A 21,484-nucleotide genomic window follows, 5' to 3' on the forward strand; every position below is an offset into this window, starting at 1 on the left:
ATGTCAGTTACAAGATTTTTGCAACTAAACAGTCCTTTTTCCTTAATGTTTGGTCCTAAAGTCCCTTGAAGTTCCTGAAGTCTCATATAAAACTATGGAAGCAGAAATCCCCCGATACTTACTACTGGTATTGTTGTATACGAATGTGTCATAGCATTATCAACCGTACACGCTCTTTTTCTCTCGAAATGATAAAGTGCACTTTGCATTCAGTTCTTGCTTGAAGCCTGTTTGGCTTTATACACGGCGCTTTAGCATGTTTACTTGAAATCGTAATTTTACGACTTGCTTTACCACACAGTTTCCTGAACCTGTTTAACCAGTTCGGAGAAGCTTGAAATCAGTAATATCTTCTTCTTACTTGCAATTCAGAGGGTCCAGTATCACAGATCTGCTACGGCAACAGTGTACGACTCTCACGAGCAGTTCTAAATCTTTCGAATAGTTTTTCTTTCACACTCTTGCGAGTTTCATTTCGATGCATATTTCGTACTTCGTTTAAATCTTTCTTCCATTTATACAATTAACATTCAGATTTTACGACCCGAAACCGGCATTGCACACTGCTTAACTGTAAGCGTTTTCTCCCGTCTTCGTTTAACCAACAACGTTCGGCCTTTTCTTGGTCCCTGAAAGCTATCATTGCACATTGGTTTGGCTGGGACAGTACTGTATTTTTGGTCTGAACTTTGATTAGTACAACAATAATCTTTCAAACCACAATTCACAGAGTCGTTATATTTCCAGTTCATACTGATCTTTATACAATTTGTAACAAAACGTCGACATCGTTTAAACAAATATATAAGAAATTAACTAATAAACAACTTACATGTAGGTCTTGAGAAGAAGTAGGCGATTTCGACTGCCTATCATGTCCTTCATATTTCATCTTTCCAGTGGTGAAAACATTAACTAGGTTCCAAATTCTGTGAAACTCTGGAACGCGCAGAAAGACAGATGCTATTAGCGAGCACATTCGAAGAAACCGCAAAGAAAATTGACTTTTATCTCCATTGTTAACAATTGGCGATACTGCAAAGGAAACTGCTATTTATTATTGATTTTCATGGGGAACAACAGTGCGACGGACGAAAATGTTGCTCAAATTCAGGACTTTTTTTTCTCCATATTGGAATGTAGTAGTCAAATGTTTACTGTAATGAATAAAGCATACATTGCAGTTTTTGTTGGTATTACTTTATTGAATAATGTTAATATCTTCACTGCGCAAGTTCGATTTTCCCAAGGTAGCTCTGAAGGGAGGTAGATCGACGGTTGTCCCTGTAACTCCGGTTGTGGTTGCCTGAAACAGGAAATTAACATATCACCCTAATCCTTACAGATTTAATTTTAGTTTATCGTAGGGATTTATATTAAAAAAATTTTTGCCAAATTAAGTATTCGAAAAAATTGCCATTTTGGACCCCTCTTTTTTGGCCGAAAAAAATACTAAATATCAACACTTAAAAAATCGGCTACGATGAATTGAAGAGAGTTTAATTTGCTTCAAGGAAAACCAAAAATCATTAAAATCGGATGAAAATTGTAGGGTGGACCACGATAACGACGCCAAAAACATGGTTCTGAGAGAAACACGTTTAAAGTTTAGCAAATATTTATCACACAAAAAAAAATTGACAAAGCTTGAGACTTACGGCATATCATCGATGCTTGGTCCATAGTAACTATCGCCCCGGCAATCGGATGGCCGCTTTCTGCTGCTCTGGCCTGATAAGCTCTCATTTTCGTCCTCAAAGCCCTTCTCGTCGCTGAACGCATCGCCGCTGACGTCACTTCTTCTAGATTTCGCTGTACTTCGAGATCCCTTCCGATCCGTTTTTGATGATTTAAATGTAAAAAAATACAGAACACAGCTGATTTTCACATGCCGAAGAATAAAAACACTTGTCTCTGAATGCCGCCGACTGACGCTAACTCAGCCACGAAATACCTCAATGAGCCAACATGAGAAAAGTGAAAGTTTACTATGTGTTCAAGACACTGATAAACATTTGCATAATTATAATCAGCCCTAAACATCTCACGAGCGCAACGAAGGGGGCGTGAGCGCGGAACCTGCTCTCTAAAGCCACGCTCGGCTTCAAGCGCTCACGGAATCGTTCAAATGGTTCGAATGGCTCTGAGCAATATGGGACTTAACTACTGTGGTCATCAGTCCCCTAGAACTTAGAACTACTTAAACCTAACTAACCTAAGGATATCACACACATCCATACCCGAGGCGGGATTCGAACCTGTAGTCGCGCGGTTCCGGACTGCGCGCCTAGAACCGCTAGACCACCGCGGCCGGCACGGAATCGTTCCTTTAAGGAATTCGCGCATAATATTTTGGTAAACAATTCTTCAATGTATATATATTCGAATTCCGTAATAAAAAAATTCGAGATTTTTCGACAGTCATCCTGCCGTTCCCCCTTAAATGAATTGCAGATTCAGACGAATGGTAACTGTGAATAGCTGTGTCAGAGAAACTATAGACGGAAACTGAAATTCGCTTAAAAGTTATTGTCGTGTAGAAGCGTGTTATTTGTTTAGCAATGTGTCGTAAACCGAGGATATGTGCCAGCCACGTTGTGTGCTGATACAACTACGCCTGGAGTGTACATTTTTCCAGCCGAATTTGCAAAAGTTCAACTCTTTCTTTAAAAAAAAAAAATTACTGCAACGTGTCTTAGAATCTAAAATTTCGATAGCGCCTTTCTTTCATTGTATTCTTCCGGTACAAAAGGTTTCAGGGCACGTTTCGACACGTGGGATTGGACCGTTCCCTTGTCAGATAAGATTTCCAGTTGATATGCTGAATGGAAACCTGCTCTTAATGTAGAACAGTTTAATACAGTTGAGTAGGAAAGACTATCCTGTAATCGAATACTGCATTAGCAGTGCACAGTCGTGTAGGTTAAATATCTGGGCGTATTGTTGCAAAGAGACACGAAATGGAACGAGCATGTTAAGATTGTAGTAGGGGAGGCGAATGCTCGGCTTCTGTTTATGTGGAGAATTTTAAGAAAATTTAGATCTCCTCTAAAGGAGACCACGTATACAGCGTGTGACTCGGGCGTTTGAGATTGCCACCACGTCGTATTAAAGGTAGATATTGAAGCGATTCAGAGGTGGGGGGCTAGATTTGTTACCGATCTGGTTCGATCAGCATGCGAGTATTACAAAGATTCTTCTTGAGTTCAATTAGGAAGGCCTGAAGGGAAGGCGTAGTTATCGTAGCGAAACACTACTGAGAAAGTTGAGACAACCAGCATTTGCAGGTGACTGCAAAACAATCCTACAGACGCCAACGGATGTTATCGAGAAGAGGTACGAAAACATATGGACAGTTCTTCTTCCGTCGCTCCATCTGCCACTGGACCTGGAAATGGAATGACTTGTAGTGACGCCAGGTAATCTCTGCCATGCACTGTGTGGGGGCTTGCAGAGTGTGTGCACTGTGTGGGGGCTTGCAGAGTGTGTGCACTGTGTGGGGGCTTGCAGAGTGTGTGCACTGTGTGGGGGCTTGCAGAGTGTGTGCACTGTGTGGGGGCTTGCAGAGTGTGTGCACTGTGTGGGGGCTTGCAGAGTGTGTGCACTGTGTGGGGGCTTGCAGAGTGTGTGCACTGTGTGGGGGCTTGCAGAGTGTGTGCACTGTGTGGGGGCTTGCAGAGTGTGTGCACTGTGTGGGGGCTTGCAGAGTGTGTGCACTGTGTGGGGGCTTGCAGAGTGTGTGCACTGTGTGGGGGCTTGCAGAGTGTGTATGTATATGTAGGAGTGCCCTCTGTCACATTTTCTGTTCCTGAAACCAATAGGTCTTCATCCGGTGTGTCTTCAATTTTTACGGCTCCACAGCTGAGTCGGTAAAAACGGAAACTCTAACGGGACCACTTTGTTGCCCGTCAGTCAGTCAGTCAGTCTGACTGTCTGTCTGACTGCTTAAAACAATTTTTCCTCAGGGACGGGTGCACCTAACAAGTTGAAATTTACGACACATACTAAGGTCTATGGTTCCTTGACGGTATAATAAACATGAGCTTCTAAGTAAGTGCAATGAAAAGTTACGTCAGCGTATATCACAAGTTTAGATATTCCCAAACTCACTTATCGAAACGTACAGAATACTTCCCGTTGGTCTAGAATCATGAAATTTGGCACGAAGAAAGGTTTCACAGTACAAGTAAAGGCAAAACTCGGAAATGGTTAATTTGTGATTATATCACTGAAAAAAAAATTTTTGTCATTTGTTATGCAACAGTCTGTCTCTCCCTCCGTCTGTCAAGATCTCTTTTTCTCAGGAACAGGTAGACGTGGCAAGTTGAAATTTATGCCACATACTATGGTCCTTGGGTGGTGTGAAAATGTTCAGCTTCTAGATCAGTACCTTTATACCACATATTATGATGCTCTCAAACTCACTTATTAATCTTATAATTAAATTTTCCTCGAGACAAAAGAGTCTCGTCTTTATCTACGGTGATGATGGAAGCTGAATAAATGGAATAAAGTTTATGCCACAGCCGGGACCAGCCTCTTGGCTCTCGCCCCAGGTATGCTAGCTATTACACCACAGCAGCGTTATTGCTAACACTGCTGAAACGACTAGCCATGTCCAATGCCGTCCCCAAGTGAATTAGTTTCGGGGAGTGCATTGGATTTTAGTAACCCATACACCAATGTTAGCTATAGCGGTAAGGTGGTGCAATAGCTAGCATTCCTGCGGCTTGAGCAAGGAGACTGGTGTCCAAGTCCCGGCTGTGGCACATATTTTATTTCATTTTATTCAGCTTCCATTACGTGGTATTGGTGGTCAGTTCCTGTGGGACCAAACTGCTGAGGTCATCGGTTTCTAGGCCTACACAGTACTTCATCTCGATTAGACTAACTTACGCTAACGACAACGCACACACACACACATGCCAGGGGGAGGCCGCGACCATCCGAGGGGGGAGGCACGCGAACCGTAGCAATGCACCCTGGACAGCGCGGCTACCCCGCGCGGCCAACTTCCATTATTATCACCATTAAAACGTATACAGCACTTCCCATTGACGTACAATCATGACACTTGATAAGAATCAAGGTTTCGCTGATCAAGTAAAGGGAATAATCACAAAATTGCTCAGCTACTGGCCCTTAAAATTTCTACGCCACGAAGATGACGTGCTACAGACGCGAAATTTAACCGACAGGAAGAAGATGCTGTGATATGCAAATGATTAGCATTTCAGAGCATTCGCACAAGGTTGGTGCCGGTGGCGACACCTACAACGTGCTGACATCGCGAAAGTTTCCAACCGATTTCTCATACACAAACAGCAGTTGATCGTCGTCACCTGGTGAAACGGTGTTGTGTTGCCTCGTGTAAGGAGGAGAAATGCGTACCATCACGTTTCCGTCGAATTGTAGCCTATCGCGATTGCGGTTGATCGTATCGCGACATTACTGCTCGCGTTGGTCGAGATCCAATGACTGTTAGCAGAATATGGAGTCGGTGGGTTCAGGAGGGTAATACGGAACGCCGTGCTGGATCCAAACAGCCTCGTATCACTAGCAGTCGAGGTGACAGGCATCCTATCCGTATAACTGTAACGGATCGTTCAGCCACGTCTCGATCCCTGAGTCAACAGATGGGGACATTTGCAAGACAACAACCATTTGCACGAATAGTTCGACGACATTTGCAGCAGCATGGACTATCAGCTCGTAGACCATGGCTGCGGTTACCCTTGACAGGAGCGGATGCGATGGTGTACTCAACGACGAATCTGGGTGCGCGAATGCCAAAACGTCATTTTTTCGGATGAATCCAGGTTCTGTTTACAACATCATGATGGTCGCATCCGTGTTTGGCGCCATCGCGGTGAACGCACTTCGGAAGCGTGTATTCGTCATCGCCATACTTTCGTATCACCAGGCGTGATGCTATGGGGTGCCAATGGTTACACGTCTAGGTCACCTCTTGTTCGCATTGACGGCACTTTGAACAGTGGACGTTACATTTCAGATGTGTTACGACCCGCGGCTCTACCCTTCATTGTCCGGAACCGCTACGGTCGCAGGTTCGAATCATGCCTCGGGCGTGGCTGTATGTGATGTCCTTAGGTTAAATGATAATTAAATGGACACCCTAGCTGCAAACAGGCGTTGATGTACTGCATTGGGGACATGTTGAAAATGTGTGTCCCGACCGGGACTCGAACCCGGGATCTCCTGCTTACATCCTCTGTGCCCGCGGTGGCTCAGATGGATAGAGCGTCTGCCATGTAAGCAGGAGATCCCGGGTTCGAGTCCCGGTAGGGGCACACTTTTCCAACATGTCCCCAATGAAGTACATCAACGCCTGTTTGCAGCTAGGGTGTCCATTTAATTATCATCTCATTTCTAGCAAAGCTGCATGGTCATCCACGGTAACTGTTCTTTCGGGAACAGATACTACCGTCATATATAGTCCTTAGGTTAGTTAGGTTTAAGTAGCTCTAAGTTCTAGGGTACTGATGACCTCAGATGTTAAGTCCCATAGTGCTAAGAGCCATTCGAACCATTGTACCCTTCATTCGATCCCTGCGAAACCCTACATTTCAGCAGGATAATGCACGACCGCATGTTGCAGGTCCTGTACGGGCCTTTCTGGATACAGAAAATGTTCGACTGCTGCCCTGGCCATCACATCCTCCAGATCTCTCAGCAATTGAAAACGTCTGGTCAATGGTGGCCGAGCAACTGGCTCGTCGCAATACGCCTGTATTGATGTATCGTGTTGAAGCTGCATGGGCAGCTGTACCTGTACACGCCATCCAAGCTCTGTTTGACTCAATGCTCACATGTATCAAGGCCGTTATTACGGCCAGAGGTGGTTGTTCTGGGTACTGATTTCTCAGGATCAATGCACCCAAACTGCGTGAAAATGTAATCACATGTCAGTTCTAGTATATTTGTCCAATGAATACCCGTTTATCATCTGCATTTCTTCTAGGTGTAGCAATTTTAACGGTCAGTAGTGTATATTGCCCCAAAAACTAAATTTCCATTGTCATTTGTCTTCGTCCAGATATGAAACTGAAACATTCTGGACAGTCTTGGAATCCTTGCGACCAATATCTTGCCAGTATCAAAATCTATAACAGGTAAAACCTCAAGATCATCGATTCTCGTCTGTTTACATATTTAAGTTTGTACGGAACCCTCAGAGCAGAAGTCCTATTCGGACCTGGCCAATTGTTTCTTTAAGTTTGTGCGTGTTTACTGAAGCGCCGTACCCCGTCAAACTATCGCATGAAGTCATTTAGTCGGCCACACGGGAGCAACAAGCGTGACGTAGTACGGTTCTTCGCCCTTCCCCGCCACCGACACTTGAGCTGGCGACCTCTGTCTTGCCCTTTCCATGACTTTCTAACTCCTACCCCTCGTCCCCCAACCCCGCTCCACCCTCCCTCTCCACGCCGGAGAACTTCCTTGTTTACGCCGGCGGCAGCCGCGCTGAAGTTTCGGCTCGAGAACTATTTGGCGCCTTCAGTTCCATTTCCGACTTTCTCTCGGTGTAACGGGAAGGGGAAGGAGTTGGGGGGAGAGAAACGCGCACCTCCTTGCGTTTGACGTCACGCGGGCGGCGGGAAAGAGCAGCCGTTAGTTTCGCACGGAATATTTCCACGTGTCAGCCACGCAAAAACAATAGCCTCTCCCCGCTGTCGTTCCCCATGTTTGAATAATGCGATGGGCGCGAAACGTCTAGCTAATGGATTCTGCAAGATGAATGGGAGCTGTAAGCGGTAGTGAAGTTTAGGAAGAGGGGCGAGGACCGTCCTGCCAGTTTTGTTGTGATGAGCGAGGGGATAGAATTATTTTTTCCTCCCTTCGACTTACAGCTTCTTTGGAGATTCCTTATTTAGACCGATGAGTCTCCTTTGAGTAAATAATACAGCACATAACTTAATTAAAATGTTAGCGTTGTAATATATCTATTAATCCCTTGTTTACAGGCAATAAAATCTTTCTTAAAATTATTATTTTCTTACTGCAGCTATAGTCAAGTACATGTCTACGTAAGTACTGCAAGGTACGAGTTATCCTGAGGCGTACTATTAGTTTAGTACAGTATGCGGACCAACTTCGATGACTTTTCAAAGAGTAACAAAGAAACGAAGTCCGAAGTCATTTGTTATAACCAAAAGCCGTATACTTTCAAATAGAGCCGATAACCACTATGCCAAGTCATTAAAGAATTGAACTCTCATATTTTTTTTTTTTTTTGAGTCGTCATTCGTCTCTGAGGTTTTGATGGGTTCCGCCACAAATTATCCTCCTCCTCTAACCTTTCCATTTTGTAGTATCACTTCAGTCCTACGGCCCCAATTATTGGCTGGTTGTGTTCCAATCTCTGTCTTCCTGTACAGTTTTTACCATCTACTGCTCCCTCTAGTACCATGGAACTCATTCCCTGCCTCCCGGGGTGGCCGAGCAGTTCTAGGCGCTACAGTCTGGAACCGCGCGACCGCTACGGTCGCAGGTTCGAATCCTGCCTCGGGCATGGAAGTGTGTGATGCCCTTAGGTTAAGTTAGGTTTAAGTAGTTCTAAGTTCTAGGGGACTGATGACCTAAGAAGTTAAGTCCCATAGTGCTCAGAGCCAACTCATTCCCTGGTGTTAACAGATGCCCTATCAACCTGTCCCTTCTCCTTATCAGTGTTTCCCACATATTCCTTTCCTCTCCGATTCTGCGTAGAACCTCCTCATTCCTTACGTTATCAGTTCCAACAAATTTTCAACATTCGTCTGTAACACCGCATCTCAAATGCTTCCATTCTTTTCTGTTCCCGTTTCCCCACAGTCCATGTTTCACTACCATACAATACTGTGCTCCAAATGTACAGTCTCAGAAACTTCTTCCTCAAATTAAGACCAATGTTTAATGCTACTAGGAAAGCCGTTTTTTCCAGTGCTGGTTTGCTTTTTATGTCCTCCTTGCTCCACCCGTCGTTATGCTGCCGAGGTAGCAGAATTTCTTAATTTCATCTACATCGTGATCACCAGTCTTCGTATTAAGCTTCTCGCTGTTCACATTTTTGCTACTTCTCATTACTTTTATCTTTTTTTATATATTCTCAATCTTTATTCTGTACCCATTAAACAGTTCATTCCAATAAGCACACCATGTAATTCTTCTTCTCTGATGATAGCAATGTCATCAGGGAATGTTGTCATAGACATCCTTTCACTCAGCATTTTAATTCTACTCTTGAACCCTTCTTTTATTTCCATAATTGCTTATTGAATGTATAGATTAGAAATTAGGGTAAAAAGACGCATCCCGGTCTTACATCCTTTTCAATCCAAGCACTTCGTTCTTTGTCTTCCTATTTTATTGTTCCCTGTTGGTTCTTGTACATATTGTGTATTACCCATCTTTCACTATAGCTTACTCCTCTCTTGGTCTCAGACTTTCGAACAACTTGTACTATTTACATTGTGGAATGCTTTTCCTAGGTTAACCAATCCTATGAACGTGTCTTGATTTTTCTTTAGTCTTGCTTCCATTCTCACGCATAAGGTGACAACTGCCGCTCTTGTGCCTCTATCTTTTATAAAGCCAAACTGATCATCTAACGTACCCTCTATTCTCTTTTCCGTTCCTCTGTATATTATTGTTTTCAGAAACTTGGATACCTGAGCTTTATGCCCACTGTGCGATAGTTTTCGCACTTTTATCACCATGCTAAATTCGGAATTGTGTGGTTGGTCTTTTTCTGGAAGTCTGTTGCTCCAACCCCATATCGATTTTTAGGAATTCCGATGGAACATTATCTGCTCCTTTTCCCTTATTTGATCTCAAGTCTTCCAGAGGTGTTTTATATTCTGACTGTAATACTGGATCCCCTACGTGACCCATTTTTACTCCAGTTTCTTCAATTACTTCAGACCATTCGTCCTCCTTATACAGGCCTTCAGTGTACTCTTTCCACTTATCCACTCACTCTTACGCGCTAAACAGTTTAATTACCATTGCACTCCTAATCTTACCACCATTGCTTTTAATTTCATCGCATGTTATTTTGGCCTCTCTAAATACAGTCAGTCCTCCCTGCGATTATTTCTTTTTCGATTTCTTCTCATTTCTCATGCATCCATTTCGCCTCCACTTCTTATTGCCGGCCGCAGTGGCCGAGCGGTTCTAGGCGCTACAGTCTGGAACTGCAAGACCGCTACGGTCGCAGGTTCGAATCCTGTCTCGGGCATGGATGTGTGTGATGTCCTTGGGTTAGTTACGTTTAAGTAGTTCTAAGTTCTAGGGGACTGATGACCTCAGAAGTTAAGTCCCATAGTGCTCAGAGCCATTTGAACCATTTCACTTCTTATTTTTTTGATGCCTTAGGGTTTTATATTTCTCCCGGCCCATGGACTTTTTGAACTTCTTCCCTTCGCCGATCAACTGAATTATTTCTTCTGTTATGCGCGGTTTCTTCGGAGTTACCTTCCTTGTAACTATGTTTGCCTGTCCAATATTTGTGATTGCCCTTTTTACACATCTCCAGTCCTCTCCAATTGAAGTGACTACTCTGTTTCTTATCGCAAATCCTCATTCTTAACGAACTTCAGACATACCTCGTTAGTCCTCAGTATTTTAGTATCCGACTCCTTACAAAACTGTGCTTCTAAACGAATCGCTAAAACTTCAGTATAATCTAAAGTGTCATGTGAATCTATATTTGCACATCAGTACATATTACAGTCTACTACAGGATTTGTTCTAGTCTTTCCCCTGCAACCGCATTCCACTCCTCCATAATTATTAGATTTTCAACTCCCTTTCCATACTGAATTATCCGTTCAACAGCTTCACATACTTTCTCTGCCTGTGCATCCGTCGCTTGCGACGTTAGCATATGTACTTGAACTATGGTCGTCGGCATTGGCTTGCTGTCCAATCTGATGAGAACAACCCTCTGTCCTAATTACCTATTCATAACGTACCTACTCCCGTAATATCATTTTCTGCTGCTGTTGATATTATCCTATATTCGTCTGTCCAGAAACCTTTGTTTCCTTTCGACTTCACTTCAATGACCCCTCTACATCTATGTTAAGCCTTTGTATTTATTTCCCATTTCAGATTTTCTAGTTTTCCTGCTGCATTCAAATTTCTGGCATTCCATGCTCTGATTCATAGAATGTTACCCCGACGTTCGTTGCTTAGTCTTTTTCTCATGGTCGCCTCCCCCTTGGCAGCCCCTTGCGGAGATCCGTGTGGAGGCTAATCCGGAGTCTTTTCCCATTGGAGTGATCATCATTGAGCTTCGTCAATTTACAGACCACTTGTCCTGCGGATACACATTGTGTGTGTTTAATGTAGTGGGTTACATTAACTTCCGCATCCTCATGCCGTTTATCAGTGCCGATTCTTCCACCTTTTAGGAGCAGTTTCCCACCTGATGGGCAAGAGAGAGCCCTGAATCTCTGTCTGCTTCTCCGCCTTCTTTGACAAGGCCATTGGCAGGTTGAACGCGATTTTTACGCAGAACTCTTCGGTCTCTTAACTTAAGCGGTGGCTGGGCTCTAAACAGTTACCAGGACACTCTGAGTAGTAATAGAAATCGCTGCAATTATTACTTTACATATGGGCTAATGTGTCCAATACTTGACGTGAAGCATGTTACTGTTCCTCACGCCCTAACTCCTGAACTATGTGTCGTACAATGTTATAGTTTCGCAGATAAATGTAAAAGTGTATGTGGGTACTGTCAGCTTAACGCGTTGCTAATAGAGTTGGTAGTAAAGAAGCAATAAATTAAAAGGCCTTGCGGGATGCATGAAGAGCGAAAATGTAAAAGCGGTCAATTTCCTTTCTTTCATTATTTTCTGGAGTTTGTCAGCGGGAAAAGATACGAAAATATTTCAAATTATATGTTGATTTCGTTGGAAGTCAGCAAGTACTCTCTCAATCTCAAATACCGCCTCAATATAGTCTGGGTAACTTGTGTGCAGTGAGTTATGCTGTTTCAAAATATACAGTATGTCATCAAAATTATCCGGACACCCCCAAAAATATACATTTATCATATTGAGTGCATTGTGCTGCCACCTACTTCCATGTACTCCATATCAGTGACCTCAGGAGTCATTAGACATCGTGAGAGAGCAGAATGGGTCTGTCCGCGGAAATCACGGACTTCCAACGTTGTCAGCAGATTGCGTGTCACTTGTGTGATACGTCTCTATGCGAGATTTCCACACTCCTAAACGTCCCTAGGTCCACTGTTTCCGATGTGATAGTGAAGCGGAAACGTGAAGGGGCACGTACAGCGCATAAGCGTACAGGCCAACCTCGTCTGTTGACTTACAGAGACTGCCGAAAGTTGAAGAGGGTTGTAATGTGTAATTGGCAGGCATCTATCCACAGCATCACGTAGGAATTCCAGACTTCATCAAGATCCACTGCAAGTACTATGACAGTTAGGCGGCAGATGAGAAAACTTGGATTTCAAGATCGAGCGGTTACTCACAAGCCACACATCACGCCAGTAAATGCGAAACTACGCCTCGCTTGTTGTAAGGAGCGTAAACAATGTAAGATTGAACAGTGGAAAACCGTTGTGTGGACTAACGAATCACGGTACGCAATATGGCGATCGGCAGGGTGTGGGTATGGAGAATGCCCGGTGAACGTCATCGGCCAGCGTGTGTACTGCCAACAGTAAAATTCGGAGGAGGTGGTGTTACGGTATAGTCGTGTTTTTTATGGAGGGGGCTTGCAACCCTCGTTGTTTTGAGTAGCAGTATCACAGCACAGGCCTATATTAATGTTTTAAGCACCTTCTACCTTCTCACTGTTGAGGAGCAATTCGAGGATGGCGACGATCGATCACCTGTTTGTAATGCACGGCCTGTGGCGGAGTGGTTACACAACAATAACATCCCTGTAATCCTGACCTGAATAATATAGAACACCTGTGGGATGTTTTGGAACACCGACCTCCTGCCACGTCTCACCGACCGACATCGATAGCTCTCCTCAGTGCAGCTCTCCGTGAAGAATGGGCTGCCATTCCCCAAGAAGCCTTCACCTAATTGAACATATGCCCGCGAGAGTGGAAGCTGTCACCATGGCTAAGGTTGGCCCAACACCATATTGAATTCCAGAATTACCGGTGGAGGGCGCCACGAGCTTGTAAGTCATATTCAGCCTGGTTTCTGGATACTTTTGATCACATAGTGTATTAAACCTTTAATCTAACATTGTATGTCTTAATGAATTCATTACCACAGAATTTTGAACATACAAATTCGGTCAATAATTACATGAAACACCGAAAATCAATTTTTTTCCCTTTCCTAGACGTTAGATGGGCAGCGTGCAACAGGAACGATGCATCGTGCACCGTTATAGCCGCTTAGTAATAGTGATTATTTTGAAAATGAGTCTTGTTTTAGGACGCAGACGGAAGCACGGAAATGCACTAATGCGTAATTTGAATACGCAGGACAAAATTCCTTTTCTACGTCGTTGTATTGATTTTCCGCTAAACGATTACCATACTAACGCAGAAAAGTTATGAGAAGCAGGCAATAAAAATTGGACTCCATTTCCGAGAAGTGAACCAGAAAATGTAATAATGAGTTTCAGGTGTAATTTTCTACATAATTTGTCGATTTCCGGCGGGAGACGCATAAGTAAAGTTTTGAAACGTGACGTACAGCATGTTTCGTAAATACAGTTCATAGCAGTTTTTGCTAAACACTTGTTTATTTTGTGTCTCTGGTCCACATTATCGAGACTCAGATAACCGAAAATTTGGTGCAAAAGATTTTCAGAAAAAAGTTCTGCACCGCCTTTTTACAGTATGTGTTTTCATAATAAAATTACTCTTAAGCCAGCAATTGTCCATGTCTTGTGGTACGCTGCGGAACAATTCTTCTTATTACTGATGCACACTCCAACACAACATGCCTGACACATTTGGTACGATGGGGATTTTGTGACAGAACTTGAGAATGCATACCTTCCACAGGGTTGGGAAAACATAGAGGTTAATCAAAACGCCTCCGTTCGAAGGCCACGCAGTCCAGAATCGGAATACCAACCCCGCAAAATCGCCGTGAACAATGTGGCAATCATCACACTGTTGCACCAGGTTAAATTTAACCGTCCAGTAAAACACTGGTTCCTGCTGCCCGAAAAAGTCTGTAACTACGAGTCCCTGCTACACATCCTCGTCCGACATGGATCGTGGACCCTTCAAGTCCTTTTTTAAGGATCCCGAAGAGTGGTTAGATCACGAATGTAGGGTGTGTGGTCGAGTATCCCCTACCTGAGTTGGCGTAACTTCTGCTTTACGACATTTGACTTATCATGAAGCAGGAGCACAAAATTTGACGCACCATTCCACAATTATGGTTTTCAACAGACATACTGTCCGCCCCGGTAGCTGAGTGGTCAGCGTGACAGACTGTCAATCCTAAGGGCCCGGGTTCGATTCCCGGCTGGGTCGGAGATTTTCTCCGCTCAGGGACTGGGTGTTGTGTTGTCCTAATCATCATCATTTCATCCCCATCGACGCGCAGGTCGCCGAAGTAGCGTCAGATCGAAAGACCTGCACCAGGCGAACGGTCTACCCGACGGGAGGCCCTAGCCACACGACACTTCCACAACAGGCATACTGCCCGACGCACGTTCTTCATTCTACCGGTATCATTCTTCTGCAGCCCAGAAAATAATAGCAGCACGTTGTTCCTATTTGAACGCATTTGACAATAACGTCACCATAATTCACGCTCTCGCATTTATCACACATACCTCAAAAAGATAAGATTGCCACAGTAATCATTGCCTTCGTGTCGGTGCTTACATACGACATCGGAGTCTCTGTAGGTTGCTTATAAGCTAAAGCAACGCCCTCAAACTTTTAGATCGCTCTTTATAAACCTGACCCACAAAATAACTGTTGCTGTTTCAACTAGGCAACCCAACGTATCTCAATCACCCTTGGCGTGGAAAAGTAATTGTCCTACAACACTTCCTTAGATTCGGCCCAAAGTTAGTTTTACGTCTCAAGATTTCTCTGCATTGAGAGTTGTTTGCTGCGTTCTGTTCGCTAGAAACTCATCAATCCAGCCACTCAGTATCCATCCACTCAGTTTGTCCGATATTCCCCAAGCTCGTACTTTGTTCATTAGGTGCCAGTAAGGAATTGTCTCGATCGCCTTCCGAAATGCAAGTAACAAGGCGTCAACCTGGGCGCCGGTATCTACTGCCTGCAACGTCCCGTTGACGAACAGAGTGAAATTTCACACGATCGTTGTTTTCGGAGCAGAGTAGATTTTCGGTCTCCAGAAATGAAGTACGCAACCAGAATTATGGTACATTTTTACGACAGACCATCATCCTAAAGACATACAGTATTGTGCGTCTGTTCGATTAGCCTTCTTGAGAAGGGGAATGATCTGCGCTGTTTAGCAGTCATTACTACCCAAATGGAGATGCCTTTCTTCAATAGGACTCTGCGACATGTCACTGTTCTTTGGTTACACCCAGGTGGCTTGATGAACTGTCCACTACATTTACTACCAATGCTGGCTGGCATGTCAAGCTATCTTGACGTAATCGAGAATTTATGGGCTGTGATTGATATCCACGTATACAAGATAAATTGTGGTGAGCATTGCAAGTTGCAGAGATCAATATTTCTCCACAGAGATTCCAACAGGTCGTAGAATCCTTGCCATCTCATATTACTGCAGTTTCGTAAATAGATCTCGCAGTGACGAAAAACGTCTTTGCTGTAATGACTTCCATCCCAACTCCCCTATCATATCTCCCACACTCTCTCCCCTATTACGTGATAATACAAAACGAGCTGCCCTTTATTGCGCCCTTTCGATGTCCTCCGACAATCCCACCTGGTAAGGATCCCACACCGCGCAGCAATATTCTAACAGAGGACGAACGAGTGTAGTGTAAGCTGTCTCTTTAGTGGACTTGTTGCATCTTCCAAGTGTCCTGCCAATGAAACGCAACCTTTGGCTCGCCTTCCCCACAATATTATCTATGTGGTCTTTCCAACTGAAGTTGTTCGTAATTTTAACACCCAGGTACTTAGTTGAATTGACAGCCTTGAGAATTGTACTATTTATCGAGTAATCGAATTCCAACGGATTTCTTTTGGAACTCATGTGGATCACCTCACACTTTTCGGTATTTAGCGTCAACTGCCACCTGCCACACCATACAGCAATCTTTTCTAAATCGCTTTGCAACTGATACTGGTCTTCGGATGACCTTACTAGACGGTAACATATGCGAACAACCTAAGAGAACTGCTCAGATTGTCACCCAGGTCATTTATATAGATCAGGAACAGCAGAGGTCCCAGAACGCTTCCCTGGGGAACACCTGATATCACTTCAGTTTTACTCGATGATTTGCCGTCTATTTCTACGAACTGCGACCTTCCTGACATGAAATCACGAATCCAGTCGCACAACTGAGACGATACCCCATAGACCCGCAGCTTGATTAGAAGTCGCTTGTGAGGAACGGTGTCAAAAGCTTTCCGGAAATCCAGAAATACGGAATCAACTTGAGATCCCCTGTCGATAGGGGCCACTTATAAAAACTGTGCAATTTAGTGTATTCATTCGTGATAAAAACGTAATCGGCGTTAAAGCTATGAACAAATTCACACGAGACAGAGACGACTGCACAGCTGATCACTCCAGTTTTATCCACCCAATGATGATCATACGACTGACACTGATTTCGGTAAAATGACATTTTTCAAATACATTGAACGGTAAAGATCACGGGATACCGATTCCTTCCAATGTCGTGTCGGGCTCCTTTTTGGCAGGTGTAGTGCAAAGACCCCATGTGGTAGGAACTCATCAAGTCGTTGGCAGTCCCCTGCCGAAAATAAGCATTTCCAGTCAATGAATGGCTCAATTTGACCAGAGGACGCAGTCCATCGCATGTAATCACAGTCCACACCAATATGAAGCTACGGCCTTCTTGACAACATGGGTCCATGGTTTCTTGAGGTCAGCGCCACACTCTTACCCTACCATCACTGTCAACTGAAATCGGGACTTTCTCACCAGGCAATGGTTTTCCAACCGATATGATCACGAGTCCAGGAGAAGCACCAGGTTAGAAATGGCACCCACTTTGGTCGTCTGCTCCGACAGTCCACCGACGCCAAATTTCACCGCCTAGCCCATACCTTCGTCGTACTTCACACATTGATTTCTGCAGTCATTTAAGGCAGTGTTGCTTGTCTGTTAGCACAGACAACTCTGTGCAAATGCCGCTGCTCTCGGTCGTTAAGGGAAGGCCGTAGGCCACAGCGTTGTCCACGGTGAGAGGTGAAACCTGAAATTTGGTATTCTCGACACGTTTTTTCGCACTGCAGATCTTGGAATATTGAACTCCCTGTTTCTGAAATGGAATGCACCATACATCTAGCTCTGACTACCACTCCACATTCGAAATCTGTTAATTCCCATCGTGTGGAAACCTTTTCACATAAATCTGCTGATTACCAATGACAGCTTCACGCCTGCACTGCCCTTTTATTCTTTGTGTACTCGATACTACCGTCATCTATATATGTTCACATCGCTGTCCCATTACTTTTATAACCTCAGTGTATATAAGGGCGGTGTTTTTAAGTACAGGTGTACGAGTAGGTCTAAAAGATAAGGTGTTCATTTTGATAATGTATACAGGGTGAAAAGTATTTAATCCGACAAACTCTGGGAGGTTGTAGAGGACATCAAAACAAATATTTTTCCCTAATGTCATTTTTTCCTATGAGGAGTATTTAAACCGGTAGAGGAAGATTTTTCTGGTGGCAAATTAATTAAACCAACAAACACTTTTCCATTTCTTATGACCAAGAGACAACACATTAACACAACCCTATTTCAATTACAGTAGATTTTCAAAAATGTCTCCATTCACACGTAAACAAAGGTTACACTGTCGGATCACGTTCTGTCTGACACGGGCAAAAACATCAGGAGTGTCGTGAATTGTTCCCACACAAAAAAGTGGCGATCGAGCGGGCCATGGCACAGGACCACCTCTGCCAATCCACGTGTCTGGGAACCGTCGGTCCAGGAATAAACGCACACGACGACTGAAATGTGCCGGCGCCCCGTCATGTTGGAACAACATGCGTTGTCTTGTAGGGAGAGAGACGTCTTCCAGCAATTCTGACAATGCTCTAGCGAGAAAATAGTAATAGTGCCTGTCATTTAATGGCCTAGGTAGCAGATACAGCCCAGTTAAACAGTCCCCAACAACACCGACCCACACATTAACGAAGAACCGCACTTGATGAGCGCTAGTAACTGTGGCATGTGGGTTATCCTCACTGCAAACATGCGAATTGTGCATGTTGATGATTCCATCACGCCCGAACGTTGCTTCATCGGTAAACAACACAGAGGATGGAAATGTAGGATGCATTTTACACTGTTCCAGGTACCACTGCGAAAACTGGGCTCTGGATGGATAATCAACTGGTTCCAGGTTGTGGGCACGCTGTAAGTGAAATGGACGTATCAATTGCTGTCGAAGGACTGTTCTTACAATCATCTGATTCGTCCCCATTTTAAGTGCAATTGCACGAGTGCTGATTGAAGGATCCCATTCCACATGCTGCAAGATAGCTTCCTCAAATTGCAGCGTTCTTACGGTGCGACGGCGTCCCTGTCCAGGTAATCTACTAAATGATCCGGTCTCATGCAGACATTAGTAGACAGCAGCAAAGGTCGTATGATGCGGGATACGGCGATTAGGATATTGTTGTTGATAAACCCGCTGTGCAGCTCGTCCGTTGTGGTGCGCTACGTAGTACGCACCAACCGTATCAGTGTACTCACTTCAGGTGTATCGCTCCATTAGTAAACCGAGACAATGCACTACTACACTGGTGGACAGCAGTTGCCTACAACTGAAGAGCGTAATACTCCCTCTAACAACTGAGGAGCGTAATACGGCCTCCACCGGTTTAAATAATCCTCATAGGAAAAAATGACATTAGGGAAAAATATTTGTTTTGATGTCCCCCGCAACCTCCCAAAGTTTGTCGATTTAAATACTTTTCCCCCTGTACATATCCCGTAAACTGACTCGTCCTCATCATTTAGATAAAAGTATCGTCAAATGATTTATAGAACATGTAACTGTCTACAGGGTGGATAAAATGAACCAGAGCCAGAAAACATTTCAGGTAACTCAACTTACGTCGCCCACATCTGGGGCGGGCATGAAATACTGTCTGGACTAGTTTCGTAGCCTCCCACACGCATCCCACGCATGCAGCTGCGCCAGCTCCCACACTGGCGTGATCCTCGCTGGCATTTTGCTGACATTTGCAGCGGTGACGTCACGCGGCCCGCGCTCCTGGTGCAGGTGCTACGTCACAGCTCCTTCGCCGCTGCAGACGGCCGGTCCACGGCGCCCCCCAGCGGGGCTGTTATGCAAACGAGTCGCGCCTAACGACACGCTACTCGCTACCCGCCGCGCGCCGGCGCGCTTTGTGTTGCGTCCCGCAGCGGCCCTTAGCTCGGGCTGCGAGCAGTAGGCGCAGAACCGCCCATGGCGGAAGCGGCAGCGGAACCGGAAAACAGGCCGGCGGCTACCGAATCCCTGCTATTGCTCACCGCCGAGATTAGCAGTATTCACCGAGCGGGGACACACTATCACCCTTTTACTTAAGCTGCTAAAGGTAATACGCTAGAGGAAAAAGCAATTACACTTCTGGCCACTAAAAACACAATGTTGGCAGCCAACGATAATATTTTCCTTCTTTTGCTTGTTTAGTACGAGTAGGGTGACCAGACGTCCGGATCAATCCGGACATGTCCTCCTTTTTAGCTCTTTGTCCGGGGTGCGGGCGGATTTTTACAGTGTCCGGCTTTTTCGAAAAGTTGAGCGTAATACAGTTAAATTTACAATTCGTCCCGTTCTATTGCTTTAAATACTTTAGCTATTGGCACAGCTTTCGTGATAAACACGCACCAAGGCGGTGTTGCTGTTAGTAGGTGGCACCAGGATCGTCGATGTTATCGTTGATCTACCTATAACAGAATGCAAATATCGATTATTAAAAATTTTGGTTTCGTATCTTCGCTTTGTGTTGGCTTGGCTTCCTGTAGTGCACGTGTGATTTGTGAGTGTAATTTTTAACCGAGTGAGCTACGTAAAATATTTTGCTATTCCTAAACGAAAGTGTACATTTTCTGATGTCCTTTCCTGCAAATATCCAGCTTTAAGAAAGGGAGAAATGAATTTGAAGCGGAATGTAAGATATGTGGATCTGGAACGTACGTCTCAGTGGCCAATAAAGGTAAGAAACAACTCGACAGATTAACTGTCATGATTTTGTTTCATTGTTTCGTAGTCACTCAATTTAGTTGTATCCGGAAGGTTAAAGTGGAGCTTACATGCCGTCAGCTGCTGCTTGAATTGTAGATGTTGGTAGCGGTGCGTCGAATGAAGGGAGGTGAATGGTCTTACGTTTTTTGCTTTATGAACAATTCCTTGTTGTTGACATAACAAAAAAATTGACGCCACACTGTCACCACAATCAATGTTTTTAATTTTTTTTATATAGCTCATTTAACCACCACCTGACCATCAGTAACAATTAACTACTAGGTTTTCCGGTAATTCCCGGCAGTCACGTGACTTGTGCAAAGCTGACGGCTGGTATCCTCACCTTCAGTTGACCCGTTTCATGTGTCCTCTTCTATCTTCCTTTGTCCTCCTTTTTGAAGCTGTTTGTCCTCCTTTTGAAACAACTCCATCTGGTCACCCTAAGTATGAGGAATACATGATTAAATCTGTAGGTGATTTTTACGATATTTATCCAGATACATATTAGTGGACATTAATGTAGTGCGTGTCCATAGTTCGCCTTTATGACGCCCTGAGGTGTATTTAAGACACTCTCATTCAAACGTCTGAATGTCTCCGGGGGAATGGCGGCCCATTCTTCCTCAAGAGCCGAAGCCAGAGGATGCAGTGGTGGATGCTGGGCTCCGGAGTGATGTCGATTAACTCACACCAAAGGAGTTTCCATTCCAGGAACATTACTGACCGCCTACCATTCTCTTACAGACGCTGCTTTATGACTGTGCATTGTCGTACAGCTACAACAAGAATCGTTTCCGATCGCTTCCTCTACTGCATGCAGCACACATTCTTGAAAATGTATTCACATCCTTTCGTATTTACAGTTTTCTTAAGCGATATTAGAGGACTACATCATAACTACGAAAAACACCGTCACAGTGTAAAAACATTTCCTCCTTGTTTTGGTGTTGACATTATGGATGGCGGTTATCCCTGAAAGAACCGGTTTTCGATTATACCAGGTTTTTTTTTTGTCACCAGTTTAACCTGATTGTTAAAACCCCTCGAAATAACCAGTTTCTGAAATAAGCGATTTTCAATTTTTTTTTGTTGTTGTTTCCACTAA

Source organism: Schistocerca piceifrons, chromosome 9, assembly GCF_021461385.2.
Source record: "Schistocerca piceifrons isolate TAMUIC-IGC-003096 chromosome 9, iqSchPice1.1, whole genome shotgun sequence".
In the NCBI taxonomy this organism is placed as follows: Eukaryota; Metazoa; Arthropoda; class Insecta; order Orthoptera; family Acrididae; genus Schistocerca; species Schistocerca piceifrons.